This window comes from Ammospiza nelsoni, chromosome 4 (assembly GCF_027579445.1).
Source record: "Ammospiza nelsoni isolate bAmmNel1 chromosome 4, bAmmNel1.pri, whole genome shotgun sequence".
Lineage (NCBI taxonomy): Eukaryota > Metazoa > Chordata > Aves > Passeriformes > Passerellidae > Ammospiza > Ammospiza nelsoni.
Window position 1 is genome coordinate 38,415,829 of NC_080636.1, and position 21,959 is coordinate 38,437,787.

The window sequence follows — 21,959 nt, forward strand, 5'->3', positions numbered from 1 at the left end:
TGCTCTCTTAGCGCGGCTTCTGCCGAAAGAAGCCCGGGAGCGGCGCATAGCTCTGGAGAGCATCGTCCCTTCGTCTTTAGCATCTTTTGTGGTCTACATCCTAGCAGAAAGCTTTTCCACTCTGTCTGGCAAGGAAAACCTCCGGGAGCACAGAAAACATCTCCCATCGTGTTCTGGACGTTGCACGGAGGTCTGCCAAGTGTTTGGCATAAAGGAAGGAAAAGCTGTCCAAAACAGCTTCTTATCGAATATTCATGTGATTAGAAAAGTCAGGAGAATGGTAAGGTACTGTTTTCTATCAGTTGGCAAGTTGAGCACACAATCCCAGTGTTGTACAGCTTCTTTCTTCACCTTTCCGATGCTGCCGATCTCTCGGGCTCCCGGAGCCGAAGATGCGGCTTCTTCGCGCAAAGACGGTTGTACCGCTCACAGTGCTCTCTTAGCCCGGCTTCTGCCGAAAGAAGCCCGGGAGCGGCGCATAGCTCCGGAGAGCATCGTACCTTAGTCTTTAGCGTCTTTTGTGGTCCACATCCTGGCAGAAAGCTTTTCCATTCTGTCCGGCAAGGAAAACATGCGGGAGCACAGAAACCATTACCCATCGTGTTCTGGACGTTGCACGGAGGTCTGCCAAGTGTTTGGCATAAAGAAAAGAAAAGCTGTCCAAAACAGCTTCTTATCGAATATTCATGTGATTAGAAAAGTCAGGAGAATGGTAAGGTACTGTTTACTATCAGTGTGCAAGTTGAGCACACAATCCCAGTGTTGTACAACTTCCTTCTTCACCTTTCCGATGCTGCCGCTCTCTCCGGCTGCCTGAACCGAAGAAGCGGCTTCTTCGCGCAAAGACGATTGTACCGCTCACAGTGCTCTCTTAGCGCGGCTTCTGCCGAAAGAAGCCCGGGAGCGGCGCTTAGCTCCAGAGAGCATCGTCCCTTCGTCTTTAGCGTCTTTTGTGGTCTACATCCTAGCAGAAAGCTTTTCCACTCTGTCTGGCAAGGAAAACCTGCGGGAGCACAGGAAACATCTCCCATCGTGTTCTGGATATTGCACGGAGGTCTGCCAAGTGTTTGCATGAAGAAATTAATAGTTCTTCAAAAGAAATTCCTATCGAATATCCTTGTGATTGGAAAATTCAGGAAAGTGGTAAGGAAATGTTTTCTATCAGTTGGCAAGCTGCGCACACAATCCCAGTGTTGTACAGCTTCCTTCTTCACCTTTCCGATGCTGCCGCTCTCTCCGGCTCCCGGAGCCCAAGAAGCGGCTTCTTCGCGCAAAGACGATTGTAACGCTCACAGTGCTCTCTTAGCGCGGCATCTGCCGAAAGAAATCCGGGAGCGGCGCTTAGCTCCGGAGAGCATCGTCCCTTCATCTTTAGCGTCTTTTGTGGTCTACATCCTAGCAGAAAGCTTTTCCACTCTGTCTGGCAAGGAAAACCTGCGGGAGCACAGAAAACATCTCCCATCGTGTTCTGGACGTTGCACGGAGGTCTGCCATGTGTTTGGCATAAAGAAAGAAAAGCTGTCCAAAACACCTTCTTATCGAATATTCATGTGATTAGAAAAGTCAGGAGAATGGTAAGGTACTGTTTTCTATCAGTTGGCAAGTTGAGCACACAATCCCAGTGTTGTACAGCTTCTTTCTTCACTTTTCCGATGCTGCCGCTCTCTCCGGCTCCCTGAGCCCAAGAAGCGGCTTCTTCGCGCAAAGACGATTGTACCGCTCACAGTGCTCTCTTAGCGCGGCTTCTGCCGAAAGAAGCCCGGGAGCGGCGCTTAGCTCCGGAGAGCATCGTCCGTTCGTCTTTAGCGTCTTTTGTGGTCTACACCCTGGCAGTAAGCTTTTCCACTCTGTCTGGCCTGGAAAACCTGCGGGAGCACAGAAAACATCTCCCATCGTGTTCTGGACGTTGCACGGAGGTCTGCAATGTGTTTGGCATAAAGAAAAGAAAAGCTGTCCAAAACAGCTTCTTATCGAATATTCATGTGATTAGAAAAGTCAGCAGAATGGTAAGGTACTGTTTTGTATCAGTTCGCAAGCTGCGCACACAATCCCAGTGTTGTACAGCTTCCTTCTTCACCTTTCCGATGCTGCCGCTCTCTCCGGCTCCCTGAGCCCAAGAAGCGGCTTCTTCGCGCAAAGACGATTGTACCGCTCACAGTGCTCTCTTAGCGCGGCTTCTGCCGAAAGAAGCCCGGGAGCGGCGCTTAGCTCCGGAGAGCATCGTCCCTTCGTCTTTAGCGTCTTTTGTGGTCTACATTTTAGCAGATAGCTTTTCCACTCTGTCTGGCAAGGAAAATCTGCGGGACCACAGAAAACATCTCCCATCGTGTTCTGGATGTTGCACGGAGGTCTGCCAAGTGTTTGCATGAAGAAAAGAAAAGTTGTCCAAAATAACTTCCTATCGAATGTTCATGTGATTGGAAAAGTCAGGAGAATGGTAAGGTACTGTTTTCTATCAGTTGGCAAGTTGAGCACGCAATCCCAGTGCTGTACAGCTTCTTTCTTCACTTTTCCCATGCTGCCGCTCTCTCCGGCTCCCGGAGCCGAAGAAGCGGCTTCTTCGCGCAAAGACGATTGTACCGCTCACAGTGCTCTCTTAGCGCGGCTTCTGCCGAAAGAAGCCTGGGAGCGGCGCTTAGCTCCGGAGAGCATCGTCCCTTCGTCTTTAGTGTCTTTTGTGGTCTACATCCTAGCAGAAAGCTTTTCCACTCTGTCTGGCAAGGAAAACCTGCGGGAGCACAGAAACCATCTCCCATCGTGTTCTGGACGTTGCACGGAGGTCTGCCATGTGTTTGGCATAAAGAAAAGAAAAGCTGTCCAAAACAGCTTCTTATCGAATATTCATGTGATTGGAAAAGTCAGGAGAATGGTAAGGTACTGTTTTCTATCAGTTGGCAAGTTGAGCACACAATCCCAGTGTTGTACAGCTTCTTTCTTCACCTTTCCCATGCTGCCGCTCTCTCCGGCTCCCGGAGCCGAAGAAGCGGCTTCTTCGCACAAAGACGATTGTACCGCTCACAGTGCTCTCTTAGCGCGGCTTCTGCCGAAAAAAGCCCGGGAGCGGCGCTTAGCTCCGGAGAGCATCGTCCCTTCGTCTTTAGCGTCTTTTGTAGTCTACATTTTAGCAGATAGCGTTTCCACTCTGTCTGGCAAGGAAAACCTGCGGGAGAACAGAAAACATCTCCCATCGTGTTCTGGACGTTGCACGGAAGTCTGCCAAGTGTATCCATGAAGAAAAGAAAAGTTGTCCAAAATAACTTCCTATGGAATGTTCATGTGATTGGAAAAGTCAGGAGAATGGTAAGGTACTGGTTTCTGTCAGTTGGCAAGTTGAGCACACAATCCCAGTGTAGTACAGCTTCCTTCTTCACCTTTCCCATGCTGCCGCTCTCTCCGGCTCCCGGAGCCGAAGATGCGGCTTCTTCGCGCAAAGACGATTGTACCGCTCACAGTGCTCTCTTAGCGCGGCTTCTGCCGAAAGAGGCCCGGGAGCGGCGCTTAGCCTCGGGAGAGCATTGTCCCTTCGTCTTTAGCGTCTTTTGTGGTCTACATCCTGGCAGAAAGCTTTTCCACTCTGTCTGGCAAGGAAAACCTGCGGGAGCACAGAAAACGTCTCCCATCGTGTTCTGGACGTTGCACGGAGGTCTGCCAAGTGTTTGGCATAAAGAAAAGAAAAGCTGTCCAAAACAGCTTCTTATCGAATATTCATGTGATTAGAAAAGTCAGGAGAATGGTAAGGTACTGTTTTCTATCAGTTGGCAAGTTGAGCACACAATCCCAGTGTTGTACAGCTTCTTTCTTCACCTTTCCCATGCTGCCGCTCTCTCCGGCTCCCTGGGCCCAAGAAGGGGCTTCTTCGCGCAAAGACGATTGTACCGCTCACAGTGCTCTCTTAGCGCCGCTTCTGCCGAAAGACGCCCGGGAGCGGCGCTTAGCTCCGGAGAGCATCGTCCCTTCGTCTTTAGCATCTTTTGTTGTCTACGTTTTAGCAGAAAGCTTTTCCAGTCTGTCTGGCAAGGAAAACCTGCGGGAGCACAGAAAACATCTCCCATCGTGTTCTGGACGTTGCACGGAGGTCTGCCAAGTGTTTGGCATAAAGAAAAGAAAAGCTGTCCAAAACAGCTTCTTATCGAATATTCATGTGATTAGAAAAGTCAGGAGAATGGTAAGGTACTGTTTACTATCAGTGTGCAAGTTGAGCACACAATCCCAGTGTTGTACAACTTCCTTCTTCACCTTTCCGATGCTGCCGCTCTCTCCGGCTGCCTGAACCGAAGAAGCGGCTTCTTCGCGCAAAGACGATTGCACCGCTCACAGTGCTCTCTTAGCGCGGCTTCTGCCGAAAGAAGCCCGGGAGCGGCGCTTAGCTCCGGAGAGCATCGTCCCTTGGTCTTTAGCGTCTTTTGTGGTCTACATCCTAGCAGAAAGCTTTTCCACTCTGTCTGGCAAGGAAAACCTGCGGGAGCACAGGAAACATCTCCCATCGTGTTCTGGATATTGCACGGAGGTCTGCCAAGTGTTTGCATGAATAAATTAATAGTTCTTCAAAAGAAATTCCTATCGAATATCCTTGAGATTGGAAAATTCAGGAAAGTGGTAAGGTAATGTTTTCTATCAGTTGGCAAGCTGCGCACACAATCCCAGTGTTGTACAGCTTCCTTCTTCACCTTTCCGATGCTGCCGCTCTCTCCGGCTCCCGGAGCCCAAGAAGCGGCTTCTTCGCGCAAAGACGATTGTAACGCTCACAGTGCTCTCTTAGCGCGGCTTCTGCCGAAAGAAGTCCGGGAGCGGCGCTTAGCTCCGGAGAGCATCGTCCCTTTGTCTTTAGCGTCTTTTGTGGTCTACATTCTGGCAGAAATCCTTTCCAATCTGTCTGGCAAGGAAAACCTGCGGGAGCACAGAAATCATCTCCCATCGTGTTCTGGACGTTGCACGGAGGTCTGCCAAGTGTTTGGCATAAAGAAAGGGAAAGCTGTCCAAAACAGATTCTTATCGAATATTCATGTGATTAGAAAAGTCAGGAGAATGGTAAGGTACTGTTTTCTATCAGTTGGCAAGTTGAGCACACAATCCCAGTGTTGTACAGCTTCTTTCTTCACCTTTCCGATGCTGCCGCTCTCTCCGGCTCCCTGAGCCCAAGAAGCGGCTTCTTCGCGCAAGGACGATTGTACCGCTCACAGTGCTCTCTTAGCGCGGCTTCTGCCGAAAGAAGCCCGGGAGCGGCGCTTAACTCCGGAGAGCATCGTCCCTTCGTCTTTAGCGTCTTTTGTGGTCTACATTTTAGCAGATTGCTTTTCCAGTCTGTCTGGCAAGGAAAACCTGCAGGAGCACAGAAAACATCTCCCATCGTGTTCTGGACATTGCACAGAGGTCTGCCAAGTGTTTGCATAAAGAAAAGAAAAGTTGTCCAAAATAACTTCCTATGGAATATTCATGTGATTGAAAATTCAGGAGAATGGTAAGGTACTGTTTTCTATCAGTTGGCAATTTGAGCACACAATCCCAGTGTTGTACAGCTTACTTCTTCACCTTTCCGATGCTGCCGCTCTCTCCGGCTCCCTGAGGCCAAGAAACGGCTTCTTCGCGCAAAGACGATTGTACCGCTCACAGTGCTCTCTTAGCCCGGCTTCTGCCGAAAGATGCCCGGGAGCGGCGCTTAGCTCCGGAGAGCAGCGTCCCTTCGTCTTTAGCGTCTTTTGTGGTCTACATCCTGGCAGAAAGCTTTTCCACTCTGTCTGGCAAGGAAAACCTGCGGTTCCACAGAAAACATCTCCCATCCTGTTCTGGACGTTGCACGGAGGTCTGCCATGTGTTTGGCATAAAGAAAAGAAAAGCTGTCCAAAACAGCTTCTTATCGAATATTCATGTGATTAGAAAAGTCAGGAGAATGGTAAGGTACTGTTTTCTATCAGTTGGCAAGTTGAGCACACAATCCTAGTCTTGTACAGCTTCTTTCTTCACCTTTCCGATGCTGCCGCTCTCTCCGGCTCCGGGAGCCAAGAAGCGGCTTCTTCGCGCAAAGACGATTGTGCCGCTCACAGTGCTCTCTTAGCGCGGCTTCTGCCGAAAGACGCCCGGTAGCGGCGCATAACTCTGGAGAGCATCGTCCTTTCGTCTTTAGCGTCTTTTGTGGTCTACATCCTAGTAGAAAGTTTTTCCACTCTGTCTGGCAAGGAAAACCTGCGGGAGCACAGAAAACATCTCCCATCGTGTTCTGGACGTTGCACGGAGGTCTGCCATGTGTTTGGCATAAAGAAAAGAAAAGCTGTCCAAAACAGCTTCTTATCGAATATTCATGTGATTAGAAAAGTCAGGAGAATGGTAAGGTACTGTTTTCTATCAGTTGGCAAGTTGAGCACACAATCCCAGTGTTGTACAGCTTCCTTCTTCACCTGTCCCATGCTGCCGCTCTCTCCGGCTCTGGGAGCCAAGAAGCGGCTTCTTCGCGCAAAGACGATTGTACCGCTCACAGTGCTCTCTTAGCGCGGCTTCTGCCGAAAGAAGCCCGGGAGCGGCGCATAGCTCTGGAGAGCATCGTCCCTTCGTCTTTAGCATCTTTTGTGGTCTACATCCTAGCAGAAAGCTTTTCCACTCTGTCTGGCAAGGAAAACCTGCGGGAGCACAGAAAACATCTCCCATCGTGTTCTGGACGTTGCACGGAGGTCTGCCAAGTGTTTGGCATAAAGGAAGGAAAAGCTGTCCAAAACAGCTTCTTATCGAATATTCATGTGATTAGAAAAGTCAGGAGAATGGTAAGGTACTGTTTTCTATCAGTTGGCAAGTTGAGCACACAATCCCAGTGTTGTACAGCTTCTTTCTTCACCTTTCCGATGCTGCCGATCTCTCCGGCTCCCGGAGCCGAAGATGCGGCTTCTTCGCGCAAAGACGGTTGTACCGCTCACAGTGCTCTCTTAGCCCGGCTTCTGCCGAAAGAAGCCCGGGAGCGGCGCATAGCTCCGGAGAGCATCGTACCTTAGTCTTTAGCGTCTTTTGTGGTCCACATCCTGGCAGAAAGCTTTTCCATTCTGTCCGGCAAGGAAAACATGCGGGAGCACAGAAACCATTACCCATCGTGTTCTGGACGTTGCACGGAGGTCTGCCAAGTGTTTGGCATAAAGAAAAGAAAAGCTGTCCAAAACAGCTTCTTATCGAATATTCATGTGATTAGAAAAGTCAGGAGAATGGTAAGGTACTGTTTACTATCAGTGTGCAAGTTGAGCACACAATCCCAGTGTTGTACAACTTCCTTCTTCACCTTTCCGATGCTGCCGCTCTCTCCGGCTGCCTGAACCGAAGATGCGGCTTCTTCGCGCAAAGACGATTGTACCGCTCACAGTGCTCTCTTAGCGCGGCTTCTGCCGAAAGAAGCCCGGGAGCGGCGCTTAGCTCCAGAGATCATCGTCCCTTCGTCTTTAGCGTCTTTTGTGGTCTACATCCTAGCAGAAAGCTTTTCCACTCTGTCTGGCAAGGAAAACCTGCGGGAGCACAGGAAACATCTCCCATCGTGTTCTGGATATTGCACGGAGGTCTGCCAAGTGTTTGCATGAAGAAATTAATAGTTCTTCAAAAGAAATTCCTATCGAATATCCTTGTGATTGGAAAATTCAGGAAAGTGGTAAGGAAATGTTTTCTATCAGTTGGCAAGCTGCGCACACAATCCCAGTGTTGTACAGCTTCCTTCTTCACCTTTCCGATGCTGCCGCTCTCTCCGGCTCCCGGAGCCCAAGAAGCGGCTTCTTCGCGCAAAGACGATTGTAACGCTCACAGTGCTCTCTTAGCGCGGCATCTGCCGAAAGAAATCCGGGAGCGGCGCTTAGCTCCGGAGAGCATCGTCCCTTCGTCTTTAGCGTCTTTTGTGGTCTACATTCTGGCAGAAATCTTTTCCACTCTGTCTGGCAAGGAAAACCTGCGGGAGCACAGAAAACATCTCCCATCGTGTTCTGGACGTTGCACGGAGGTCTGCCAAGTGTTTGGCATAAAGAAAGGGAAAGCTGTGCAAAACACATTCTTATCGAATATTCATGTGTTTGGAAAAGTCAGGAGAATGGTAAGGTACTGTTTTCTATCAGTTGGCAAGTTGAGCACACAATCCCAGTGTTGTACAGCTTCTTTCTTCACCTTTCCGATGCTGCCGCTCTCTCCGGCTCCCTGAGCCTAAGAAGCGGCTTCTTCGCGCAAAGACGATTGTACCGCTCACAGTGCTCTCTTAGCGCGGCTTCTGCCGAAAGAAGCCCGGGAGCGGCGCTTAGCTCCGGAGAGCATCGTCCCTTCGTCTTTAGCGTCTTTTGTGGTCTACATCCTAGCAGAAAGCTTTTCCACTCTGTCTGGCAAGGAAAACCTGCGGGAGCACAGGAAACATCTCCCATCGTGTACTGGACGTTGCACGGAGGTCTGCCAAGTGTGTGGCATAAAGAAAAGAAAAGCTGTCCAAAACAGCTTCTTATCGAATATTCATGTGATTGGAAAAGTCAGGAGAATGGTAAGGTACTGTTTTCTGTCAGTTGGCAAGTTGAGCACACAATCCCAGTGTTGTACAGCTTCCTTCTTCACCTTTCCCATGCTGCCGCTCTCTCCGGCTCCCGGAGCCGAAGAAGCGGCTTCTTCGCGCAAAGACGATTGTACCGCTCACAGTGCTCTCTTAGCGTGGCTTCTGCCGAAAGAAGCCCGGGAGCGGCGCTTAGCTCCGGAGAGCATCGTCCCTTCGTCTTTAGCGTCTTTTGTGGTCTTCATCCTGGCAGAAGGCTTTTCCACTCTGTCTGGCAAGGAAAACCTGCGGGAGCACAGAAAACATCTCCCATCGTGTTCTGGACATTGCACGGAGGTCTGCCAAGTGTTTGCATGAAGAAAACAAAAGATGTCCAAAATAACTTCCTATCGAATGTTCATGTGATTGGAAAAGTCAGGAGAATGGTAAGGTACTGTTTTCTATCAGTTGGCAAGTTGAGCACACAATCCCAGTGTTGTACAGCTTCCTTCTTCACCTTTCCGTTGCTGCCGCTCTCTCCGGCTCCCGGAGCCCAAGAAGCGGCTTCTTCGCGCAAAGACGATTGTACCGCTCACAGTGCTCTCTTAGCGCCGCTTCTGCCGAAAGAAGCCCGGGAGTGGCGCTTAGCTCCGGAGAGCATCGTCCCTTCGTCTTTAGCGTCTTTTGTGGTCTACATTTTAGCAGATAGCGTTTCCCATCTGTGTGGCAAGGAAAACCTGCGGGAGCACAGTAAACATCTCCCATCGTCTTCTAGACATTGCACGGAGGTCTGCCAAGTGTTTCCATGAAGAATACAAAAGTTGTCCAAAATAACTCCCATTCGAATATTCATGTGATTGGAAAAGGCAGGAGAGTGCAAAGGTACTGTTTTCTATCAGTTGGCAAGTTGAGCACACAATCCCAGTGTTTTACAGCTTCCTTCTTCACCTTTCCGATGTTGCCGCTCTCTCCGGCTCCCTGAGCCGAAGAAGCGGCTTCTTCGAGCAAAGATGATTGTACCGCTCACAGTGCTCTCTTAGCGCCGCTTCTGCCGAAAGAAGCCCGGGAGCGGCGCTTAGCTCCGGAGAGCATCGTCCCTTCGTCGTTAGCGTCTTTTGTAGTCTACATTTTAGCAGATAGAGTTTCCACTCTGTCTGGCAAGGAAAACCTGCGGGAGCACAGAAAACATCTCCCATCGTGTTCTGGACATTGCACGGAGGTCTGCCAAGTGTTTGCATGAAGAAATTATTTGTTGTCCAAAATAACTTTCTATCGAATATTCTTGTGATTGGAAGAGTCAGGAAAGTGGTAAAGTAATGTTTTCTATCAGCTGGCAACTTGAGCACACAATCCCAGTGTTGTACAGCTTCCTACTTCACCTTTCCCATGCTGCCGCTCTCTCCGGCTCCCGGAGCCGAAGAAGCGGCTTCTTCGCGCAAAGACGATTGTACCGCTCACAGTGCTCTCTTAGCGCGGCTTCTGCCGAAAGAAGCCCGGGAGCGGCGCTTAGCTCCGGAGAGCATCGTCCCTTCGTCTTTAGCGTCTTTTGTGGTCTACATCCTGGCAGAAAGCTTTTCCACTCTCTCTGGCAAGGAAAACCTGCGGGAGCACAGAAAACATCTCCCATCGTGTTCTGGACGTTACACGGAGGTCTGCCATGTGTTTGGCTTAAAGAAAGGAAAAGCTGTCCAAAACAGCTTCTTATCGAATATTCATGTGATTAGAAAATTCAGGAGAATGGTAAGGTACTGTTTTCTATCAGTTGGCATGTTGAGCACACAATCCCAGTGTTGTACAGCTTCCTTCTTCACCTTTCCCATGCTGCCGCTCTCTCCGGCTCCCTGAGCCGCAGATGCGGCTTCTTCGCGCAAAGACGATTGTACCGCTCACAGTGCTCTCTTAGCGCGGCTTCTGCCGAAAAAAGCCCGGGAGCGGCGCTTAGCTCCGGAGAGCTTCGTCCCTTCGTCTTTAGCGTCTTTTGTGGTCTACATCCTGGCAGAAAGCTTTTCCACTCTGTCTGGCAAGGAAAACCTGCGGGAGCACAGAAAACATCTCCCATCGTGTTCTTGACGTTGCACGGAATTCTACCAAGTGTTTGAAAAGAAGAAAAGGAAAGTTGTCCAGAATACCTTCTAATCGAATATTCATGTGATTAGAAATGTCAGGAGAATGGTAAGGTACTGTTCTCTATCAGTTGGGAAGTTAGCATACAATCCCAGTGTTGTAGAGCTTCCTTCTTCACCTTTCCGATGCTGCCGCTCTCTCCGGCTCCCTGAGCCGAAGAAGCGGCTTCTTCACGCAAAGACGATTGTACCGGCCACAGTGCTCTCTTAGCGCGGCTTCTGCCGAAAGAAGCCCGGGAGCGGCGCTTAGCTCCGGAGAGCATCGTCCCTTTGTCTTTAGCGTCTTTTGTAGTCTACATATTAGCAGATAGCGTTTCCACTCTGTCTGGCAAGGAAAACCTGCGGGAGCACAGAAAACATCTCCCATCCTGCTCTGGATGTTGCACGGAGGTCTGCCAAATGTTTGGCATAAAGTAAAGAAAAGCTGTCCAAAACAGATTCTTATCGAATATTCATGTGATTAGCAAAGTCAGGAGAATGGTAAGGTACTGTTTTCTATCAGTTGGCAACTTGAGCACAGTATCCCAGTGTTGTACAGCTTCCTTCTTCACCTTTCCGATGCTGCCGCTCACTCCGGCTCCCGGAGCCAAAGAAGCGGCTTCTTCGCGCAAAGACGATTGTACCGGTCACAGTGCTCTCTTAGCGCGGCTTTTGCCGAAGAAGCCCGGGAGCGGCGCTTAGCTCCGGAGAGCATCGTCCCTTCGTCTTTAGCGTCTTTTGTAGTCTACATTTTAGCAGATAGCGTTTCCACTCTGTCTGGCAAGGAAAACCTGCGGGAGCACAGAAGACATCTCCCATCATGTTGTAGACATTGCACATAGGTCTGCCAAGTGTTTCCAAGAAGAAAAGAAAAGTTGTCCAAAATAACTTCCTATCGAATGTTCATGTGATTGGAAAAGTCAGGAGAATGGAAAGGTACTGTTTTCTGTCAGTTGGCAAGCTGCGCACACAATCCCAGTGTTGTACAGCTTCCTTCTTCACCTTTCCGATGCTGCCGCTCTCTCCGGCTCCCTGAGCCCAAGAAGCGGCTTCTTCGCGCAAAGACGATTGTACCGCTCACAGTGCTCTCTTAGCGCGGCTTCTGCCGAAAGAAGCCCGGGAGCGGCGCTTAGTTCCGAGGAGCATCGTCCCTTCGTCTTTAGCGTCTTTTGTGGTCTACATCCTGGCAGAAAGCTTTTCCACTCTGTCTGGCAAGGAAAACCTGCGGGAGCACAGAAAACATCTCCCATCGTGTTCTGGACGTTGCACAGAGGTCTGCCATGTGTTTGGCATAAAGAAAAGAAAAGCTGTCCAAAACAGCTTCTTATCGAATACTCATGTGATTGGAAATGTCAGGAGAACAATAAGGTACGGTTTTCTATCAGTTGGCAAGTTGAGCACAGAATCCCAGTGTTGTACAGCTTCCTTCTTCACCTTTCCCATGCTGCCGCTCTCTCCGGCTCCCGGAGCCGAAAAAGGGGTTTCTTCGCGCAAAGACGATTGTACCGCTCACAGTGCTCTCTTAGCGCGGCTTCTGCCGAAAGAAGCCCGGGAGCGGCGCTTAGCTCCGGAGAGCATCGTCCCTTCGTCTTTAGCGTCTTTTGTGGTCTACATCCTGGCAGAAAGCTTTTCCACTCTCTCTGGCAAGGAAAACCTGCGGGAGCACAGAAAACATCTCCCATCGTGTTTTGGACGTTACACGAAGGTCTGCCATGGTTTTGGCTTAAAGAATGGAAAAGCTGCCCAAAACACCTTCTTATCGAATATTCATGTGATTAGAAATGTCAGGAGAATGGTAATGTACTGTTTTCTATCAGTTGGCAAGTTGAGCACACAATCCCAGTGTAGTACAGCTTCCTTCTTCACCTTTCCCATGCTGCCGCTCTCTCCGGCTCCCTGAGGCCAAGAAGCGGCTTCTTCGCGCAAAGACGATTTTACCGCTCACAGTGCTCTCTTAGCGCGGCTTGTGCCGAAAGGCACCCGGGAGCGGCGCTTAGCTCCGGAGAGCATCGTCCCTTCGTCTTTAGCGTCTTTTGTGGTCTACATCCTGGCAGAAAGCTTTTCCACTCTGTCTGGCAAGGAAAACCTGCGGGAGCACAGAAAACATCTCCCATCGTGTTCTGGACGTTGCACAGAAGTCTGCCAAGTGTTTGGCATAAAGAAAGGAAAAGCTGTCCAAAACAGCTTCTTATCGAATATTCATGTGATTAGAAAAGTCAGGAGAATGGTAAGGTACTGCTTTCTATCAGTTGGCAAGTTGAGCACACAATCCCAGTGTAGTACAGCTTCCTTCTTCACCTTTCCGATGCTGCCGCTCTCTCCGGCTCCCGGAGCCGAAGATGCGGCTTCCTCGCGCAAAGACGATTGTACCGGTCCCAGTGATCTCTTAGCGCGGCTTCTGCCGAAAGAAGCCCGGGAGTGGCGCTTAGCTCCGGAGAGCATCGTCCCTTCGTCTTTAGCGTCTTTTGTAGTCTACATTTTAGCAGATAGCGTTTCCAGTCTGTGTGGCAAGGAAAACCTGCGGGAGCACAGAAAACATCTCCCATCGTCTTCTAGACATTGCACGGAGGTCTGCCAAGTGTTTCCATGAAGAATACAAAAGTTGTCCAAAATAACTCCCTGTCGAATATTCATGTGATTGGAAAATGCAGGAGAGTGCAAAGGTACTGTTTTCTATCAGTTGGCAAGTTGAGCACACAATCCCAGTGTTGTACAGCTTCCTTCTTCACCTTTCCGATGTTGCCGCTCTTTCCGGCTCCCTGAGCCGAAGAAGCGGCTTCTCCGCGCAAAGACGATTGTACCGCTCACAGTGCTCTCTTAGCGCGGCTTCTGCCGAAAGAAGCCCGGGAGCGGCGCTTAGCTCCGGAGAGCATCGTAGTTTCGTCGTTAGCGTCTTTTGTAGTCTACATTTTAGCAGATAGCTTTTCCACTCTGTCTGGCAAGGAAAACCTGCGGGAGCACAGAAAACATCTCCCATCGTGTTCTGGACGTTGCACGGAGGTCTGCCAAGTGTTTGCATGAAGAAATTAATTGTTGTCCATAATAAGTTTCTATCGAATATTCTTGTGATTGGAAGAGTCAGGAAAGTGGTAAGGTACTGTTTTCTATCAGTTGGCAACTTGAGCACACAATCCCAGTGTTGTACAGCTTCCTTCTTCACCTTTCCGATGCTGCCGCTCTCTCCGGCTCCCGGAGCCGAAGAAGCGGCTTCTTCGCGCAAAGACGATTGTACCGCTCACAGTGCTCTCTTAGCGCCGCTTCTGCCGAAAGAAGCCCGGGAGCGGCGCTTAGCTCCGGAGAGCATCGTCCCTTCGTCTTTAGCGTCTTTTGTGGTCTTCATCCTGGCAGAAGGCTTTTCCACTCTGTCTGGCAAGGAAAACCTGCGGGAGCACAGAAAACATCTCCCATCGTGTTCTGGACGTTGCACGGTGGTCTGCCAAGTGTTTGGCATAAAGATAGGAAAAGCTGTCCAAAACAGCTTCTTATCGAATATTCATGTGATTAGAAATGTCAGGAGAATGGTAAGGTACTGTTTTCTATCAGTTGGCAAGTTGAGCACACAATCCCAGCGTTGTACAGCTTCCTTCTTCACCTTTCCCATGCTGCCGCTCTCTCCGGCTCCCGGAGCCCAAGAAGCGGCTTCTTCGCGCAAAGACGATTGTACCGCTCACAGTGCTCTCTTTGCGTGGCTTCTGCCGAAAGACGCCCGGGAGCGGCGCTTAGCTCCGGAGAGCATCGTCCCTTCGTATTTAGCGTCTTTTGTGGTCTACATCCTAGCAGAAAGCTTTTCCACTCTGTCTGGCAAGGAAAACCTGCGGGAGCACAGAAAACATCTCCCATCGTGTTCTGGACGTTGCACGGAGGTCTGCCAAGTGTTTGGCATAAAGAAAGGAAAAGCTGTCCAAAACAGCTTCTTATCGAATATTCATGTGATTAGAAAAGTCAGGAGAGTGCAAAGGTACTGTTTTCTATCAGTTGGCAAGTTGAGCACACAATCCCAGTGTTGTACAGCTTCCTTCTTCACCTTTCCGATGTTGCCACTCTTTCCGGCTCCCTGAGCCGAAGAAGCGGCTTCTCCGAGCAAAGACGATTGTACCGCTCACAGTGCTCTCTTAGCGTGGCTTCTGCCGAAAGAAGCCCGGGAGCGGCGCTTAGCTCCGGAGAGCATCGTAGCTTCGTCGTTAGCGTCTTTTGTAGTCTACATTTTAGCAGATAGAGTTTCCACTCTGTCTGGCAAGAAAAACCTGCGGGAGCACAGAAAACATCTCCCGTCATGTTCTGGACGTTGCACGGAGGTCTGCCAAGTGTTTGCATGAAGATATTAATTGTTGTCCATAATAACTTTCTATCGAATATTCTTGTGATTGGAAGAGTCAGGAAAGTGGTAAGGTACTGTTTTCTATCAGTTGGCAACTTGAGCACACAATCCCAGTGTTGTACAGCTTCCTTCTTCACCTTTCCGATGCTGCCGCTCTCTCCGGCTCCCGGAGCCGAAGAAGCGGCTTCTTCGCGCAAAGACGATTGTACCGCTCACAGTGCTCTCTTAGCGCGGCTTCTGCCGAAAGAAGCCCGGGAGCGGCGCTTAGCTCTGGTGAGCATCGTCCCTTCGTCTTTAGCGTCTTTTGTGGTCTACATCCTGGCAGAAAGCTTGTCCACTCTGTCTGGCAAGGAAAACCTGCGGGAGCACAGAAAACATCTCCCATCGTGTTCTGGACGTTACACGGAGGTCTGCCATGTGTTTGGCTTAAAGAAAAGAAAAGCTGTCCAAAACAGCTTCTTATCGAATATTCATGTGATTAGAAAATTCAGGAGAATGGTAAGGTACTGTTTTCTATCAGTTGGCAAGTTGAGCACACAATCCCAGTGTTGTACAGCTTCCTTCTTCACCTTTCCGATGCTGCCGCTCTCTCCGGCTCCCTGATCCGAAGATGCGGCTTCTTCGCGCAAAGACGATTGTACCGCTCACAGTGCTCTCTTAGCGCGGCTTCTGCCGAAAGAAGCCCGGGAGCGGCGCTTAGCTCCAAAGAGCTTCGTCCCTTCGTCTTTAGCGTCTTTTGTGGTCTTCATCCTGGCAGAAGGCTTTTCCACTCTGTCTGGCAAGGAAAACCTGCGGGACCACAGAAAACATCTCCCATCGTGTTCTGGACGTTGCACGGTGGTCTGCCAAGTGTTTGGCATAAAGAAAAGAAAAGCTGTCCAAAACAGCTTCTTATCGAATATTCATGTGATTAGAAATGTCAGGAGAATGGTAAGGTACTGTTTTCTATCAGTTGGCAAGTTGAGCACACAATCCCAGCGTTGTACAGCTTCCTTCTTCACCTTTCCCATGCTGCCGCTCTCTCCGGCTCCCGGAGCCGAAGAAGCGGCTTCTTCGCGCAAAGACGATTGTACCGGTCACAGTGCTCTCTTAGCGCGGCTTCTGCCGAAAGAAGCCCGGGAGCGGCGCTTAGCTCCGGAGAGCATCGTCCCTTCGTCTTTAGCGTCTTTTGTGGTCTACATCCTGGCAGAAATCTTTTCCACTCTGTCTGGCAAGGAAAACCTGCGGGAGCACAGAAAACATCTCCCATCGTGTTCTGGACCTTACACGGAGGTCTGCCATGTGTTTGGCTTAAAGAAAGGAAAAGCTGTCCAAAACAGCTTCTTATCGAATATTCATGTGATTAGAAAATTCAGGAGAATGGTAAGGTACTGTTTTCTATCAGTTGGCAAGTTGAGCACATAATCCCAGTGTTGTACAGCTTCCTTCTTCACCTTTCCTATGCTGCCGCTATCTCCGGCTCCCTGAGCCCAAGAAGCGGCTTCTTCGCGCCAAGACGATTGTACCGCTCACAGTGCTCTCTTAGCGCGGCTTCTGCCGAAAGACGCCCGGGAGCGGCGCTTAGCTCCGGAGAGCATCGTCCCTTCATCTTTAGCGTCTTTTGTGGTCTACATCCTGGCAGAAAGCTTTTCCACTCTGTCTGGCAAGGAAAACCTGCGGGAGCACAGAAAACATCTCCCATCGTGTTCTGGACGTTGCACGGAGGTCTGCCAAGTGTTTGGCATAAAGAAAGGAAAAGCTGTCCAAAACAGCTTCTTATCGAATATTCATGTGATTAGAAAAGTCAGGAGAATGGTAAGGTACTGCTTTCTATCAGTTGGCAAGTTGAGCACACAATCCCAGTGTAGTACAGCTTCCTTCTTCACCTTTCCGATGCTGCCGCTCACTCCGGCTCCCTGAGCCCAAGAAACGGCTTCTTCGCGCAAAGACGATTGTACCGCTCACAGTGCTCTCTTAGCGCGGCTTCTGCCGAAAGAAGCCTGGGAGCGGCGCTTAGCTCCGGAGAGCATCGTCCCTTCGTCTTTAGCGTCTTTTGTGGTCTACATCCTAGCAGAAAGCTTTTCCACTCTGTCTGGCAAGGAAAACCTGCGGGAGCACAGAAAACATCTCCCATCGTGTTCTGGACGTTGCACGGAGGTCTGCCAAGTGTTTGGCATAAAGAAAGGAAAAGCTGTCCAAAACAGCTTCTTATCGAATATTCATGTGATTAGAAAAGTCAGGAGAATGGTAAGGCACTGCTTTCTATCAGTTGGCACGTTGAGCACACAATCCCAGTGTACTACAGCTTCCTTCTTCACCTTTCCGATGCTGCCGCTCTCTCCGGCTCCCTGAGCCAAAGAAGCGGCTTCTTCGCGCAAAGACGATTGTACCGCTCACAGTGCTCTCTTAGCGCGGCTTCTGCCGAAAGAAGCCCGGGAGCGGCGCTTAGCTCCGGAGAGCATCGTCCCTTCGTCTTTAGCGTCTTCTGTAGTCTACATTTTAGCAGATAGCCTTTCCACTCTGTCTGGCAAGGAAAACCTGCGGGAGCACAGAAAACATCTCCCATCGTGTTCTAGACATTGCATAGAGGTCTGCCAAGTGTTTCCAAGAAGAAAAGAAAAGTTGTCCAAAATAACTTCCTATCGAATGTTCATGTGATTGGAAAAGTCATGAGAATGGTAAGGTACTGTTTTCTGTCAGTTGGCAAGCTGCGCACACAATCCCAGTGTTGTACAGCTTCCTTCTTCACCTTTCCGATGCTGCCGCTCTCTCCGGCTCCCGGAACCGAAGAAGCGGCTTCTTCGCGCAAAGACGATTGTACCGGTCACAGAGCTCTCTTAGCGCAGCTTCTGCCGAAAGACGCCCGGGAGCGGCGCTTAGCTCCGGAGAGCATCGTCCCTTCGTCTTTAGGGTCTTTTGTGGTCTACATCCTAGCAGAAAGCTTTTCCAATCTGTCGGGCAAGGAAAACCTGCGGGAGCACAGAAAACATCTCCCATCGTGTTCTGGACGCTGCACGGAATTCTTCCAAGTGTTTGGCATAAAGAAAGGAAAAGCTGTGCAAAACAGCTTCTTATCGAATATTCATGTGTCTGGAGAAGTCAGGAGAATGGTAAGGTACTGTTTTCTATCAGTTGGCAAGTTGAGCACACAATCCCAGTGTTGTACAGCTTCCTTCTTCACCTTTCCGTTGCTGCCGCTCTCTCCGGCTCCCGGAGCCGAAGAAGCAGCTTCTTCGCGCAAAGACGATTGTACCGGTCCCAGTGATCTCTTAGCGCCGCTTCTGCCGAAAGAAGCCCGGGAGTGGCGCTTAGCTCCGGAGAGCATCGTCCCTTCGTCTTTAGCGTCTTTTGTAGTCTACATTTTAGCAGATAGCGTTTCCAGTCTGTGTGGCAAGGAAAACCTGCGGGAGCACAGAAAACATCTCCCATCGTCTTCTAGACATTGCACGGAGGTCTGCCAAGTGTTTCCATGAAGAATACAAAAGTTGTCCAAAATAACTCCCTGTCGAATATTCATGTGATTGGAAAATGCAGGAGAGTGCAAAGGTACTGTTTTCTATCAGTTGGCAAGTTGAGCACACAATCCCAGTGTTGTACAGCTTCCTTCTTCACCTTTCCGATGTTGCCGCTCTTTCCGGCTCCCTGAGCCGAAGAAGCGGCTTCTCCGCGCAAAGACGATTGTACCGGTCAGAGTGCTCTCTTAGCGCGGCTTCTGCCGAAAGAAGCCCGGGAGCGGCGCTTAGCTCCGGAGAGCATCGTAGTTTCGTCGTTAGCGTCTTTTGTAGTCTACATTTTAGCAGATAGCTTTTCCACTCTGTCTGGCAAGGAAAACCTGCGGGAGCACAGAAAACATCTCCCATCGTGTTCTGGACGTTGCACGGAGGTCTGCCAAGTGTTTGCATGAAGAAATTAATTGTTGTCCATAATAAGTTTCTATCGAATATTCTTGTGATTGGAAGAGTCAGGAAAGTGGTAAGGTACTGTTTTCTATCAGATGGCAACTTGAGCACACAATCCCAGTGTTGTACAGCTTCCTTCTTCACCTTTCCGATGCTGCCGCTCTCTCCGGCTCCCGGAGCCGAAGAAGCGGCTTCTTCGTGCAAAGACGATTGTACCGCTCACAGTGCTCTCTTAGCGCGGCTTCTGCCGAAAGAAGCCCGGGAGCGGCGCTTAGCTCTGGTGAGCATCGTCCCTTCGTCTTTAGCGTCTTTTGTGGTCTACATCCTGGCAGAAAGCTTGTCCACTCTGTCTGGCAAGGAAAACCTGCGGGAGCACAGAAAACATCTCCCATCGTGTTCTGGACGTTACACGGAGGTCTGCCATGTGTTTGGCTTAAAGAAAAGAAAAGCTGTCCAAAACAGCTTCTTATCGAATATTCATGTGATTAGAAAATTCAGGAGAATGGTAAGGTACTGTTTTCTATCAGTTGGCAAGTTGAGCACACAATCCCAGTGTTGTACAGCTTCCTTCTTCACCTTTCCGATGCTGCCGCTCTCTCCGGCTCCCTGATCCGAAGATGCGGCTTCTTCGCGCAAAGACGATTGTACCGCTCACAGTGCTCTCTTAGCGCGGCTTCTGCCGAAAGAAGCCCGGGAGCGGCGCTTAGCTCCAAAGAGCTTCGTCCCTTCGTCTTTAGCGTCTTTTGTGGTCTTCATCCTGGCAGAAGGCTTTTCCACTCTGTCTGGCAAGGAAAACCTGCGGGACCACAGAAAATATCTCCCATCGTGTTCTGGACGTTGCACGGTGGTCTGCCAAGTGTTTGGCATAAAGAAAAGAAAAGCTGTCCAAAACAGCTTCTTATCGAATATTCATGTGATTAGAAATGTCAGGAGAATGGTAAGGTACTGTTTTCTATCAGTTGGCAAGTTGAGCACACAATCCCAGCGTTGTACAGCTTCCTTCTTCACCTTTCCCATGCTGCCGCTCTCTCCGGCTCCCGGAGCCCAAGAAGCGGCTTCTTCGCGCAAAGACGATTGTACCGCTCACAGTGCTCTCTTTGCGTGGCTTCTGCCGAAAGACGCCCGGGAGCGGCGCTTAGCTCCGGAGAGCATCGTCCCTTCGTATTTAGCGTCTTTTGTGGTCTACATCCTAGCAGAAAGCTTTTCCACTCTGTCTGGCAAGGAAAACCTGCGGGAGCACAGAAAACATCTCCCATCGTGTTCTGGACGTTGCACGGAGGTCTGCCAAGTGTTTGGCATAAAGAAAGGAAAAGCTGTCCAAAACAGCTTCTTATCGAATATTCATGTGATTAGAAAAGTCAGGAGAGTGCAAAGGTACTGTTTTCTATCAGTTGGCAAGTTGTGCACACAATCCCAGTGTAGTACAGCTTCCTTCTTCACCTTTCCGATGTTGCCACTCTTTCCGGCTCCCTGAGCCGAAGAAGCGGCTTCTCCGCGCAAAGACGATTGTACCGCTCACAGTGCTCTCTTAGCGTGGCTTCTGCCGAAAGAAGCCCGGGAGCGGCGCTTAGCTCCGGAGAGCATCGTAGCTTCGTCGTTAGCGTCTTTTGTAGTCTACATTTTAGCAGATAGAGTTTCCACTCTGTCTGGCAAGAAAAACCTGCGGGAGCACAGAAAACATCTCCCGTCATGTTCTGGACGTTGCACGGAGGTCTGCCAAGTGTTTGCATGAAGATATTAATTGTTGTCCATAATAACTTTCTATCGAATATTCTTGTGATTGGAAGAGTCAGGAAAGTGGTAAGGTACTGTTTTCTATCAGCTGGCAACTTGAGCACACAATCCCAGTGTTGTACAGCTTCCTTCTTCACCTTTCCGATGCTGCCGCTCTCTCCGGCTCCCGGAGCCGAAGAAGCGGCTTCTTCGCGCAAAGACGATTGTACCGCTCACAGTGCTCTCTTAGCGCGGCTTCTGCCGAAAGAAGCCCGGGAGCGGCGCTTAGCTCCGGAGAGCATCGTCCCTTCGTCTTTAGCGTCTTTTGTGGTCTACATCCTGGCAGAAAGCTTTTCCACTCTGTCTGGCAAGGAAAACCTGCGGGAGCACAGAAAACATCTCCCATCGTGTTCTGGACGTTACACGGAGGTCTGCCATGTGTTTGGCTTAAAGAAAGGAAAAGCTGTCCAAAACAGCTTCTTATCGAATATTCATGTGATTAGAAAATTCAGGAGAATGGTAAGGTACTGTTTTCTATCAGTTGGCAAGTTGAGCACACAATCCCAGTGTTGTACAGCTTCCTTCTTCACCTTTCCGATGCTGCCGCTCTCTCCGGCTCCCTGAGCCGAAGATGCGGCTTCTTCGCGCAAAGACGATTGTACCGCTCCCAGTGCTCTCTTAGCGCGGCTTCTGCCGAAAGAAGCCCGGGAGCGGCGCTTAGCTCCGGAGAGCTTCGTCCCTTCGTCTTTAGCGTCTTTTGTGGTCGTCATCCTGGCAGAAAGCTTTTCCACTCTGTCTGGCAAGGAAAACCTGCGGGAGCACAGAAAACATCTCCCATCGTGTTCTGGACGTTGCACGGTGGTCTGCCAAGTGTTTGGCATAAAGAAAAGAAAAGCTGTCCAAAACAGCTTCTTATCGAATATTCATGTGATTAGAAATGTCAGGAGAATGTTAAGGTACTGTTTTCTATCAGTTGGCAAGTTGAGCACACAATCCCAGCGTTGTACAGCTTCCTTCTTCACCTTTCCCATGCTGCCGCTCTCTCCGGCTCCCGGAGCCCAAGAAGCGGCTTCTTCGCGCAAAGACGATTGTACCGGTCACAGTGCTCTCTTAGCGTGGCTTCTGCCGAAAGACGCCCGGGAGCGGCGCTTAGCTCCGGAGAGCATCGTCCCTTCATCTTTAGCGTCTTTTGTGGTCTACATCCTAGCAGAAAGCTTTTCCACTCTGTCTGGCAAGGAAAACCTGCGGGAGCACAGAAAACATCTCCCATCGTGTTCTGGACGTTGCACGGAGGTCTGCCAAGTGTTTGGCATAAAGAAAGGAAAAGCTGTCCAAAACAGCTTCTTATCGAATATTCATGTGATTAGAAAAGTCAGGAGAATGTTAAGGCACTGCTTTCTATCTGTTGGCAAGTTGAGCACACAATCCCACTGTAGTACAGCTTCCTTCTTCACCTTTCCGATGCTGCCGCTCTCTCCGGCTCC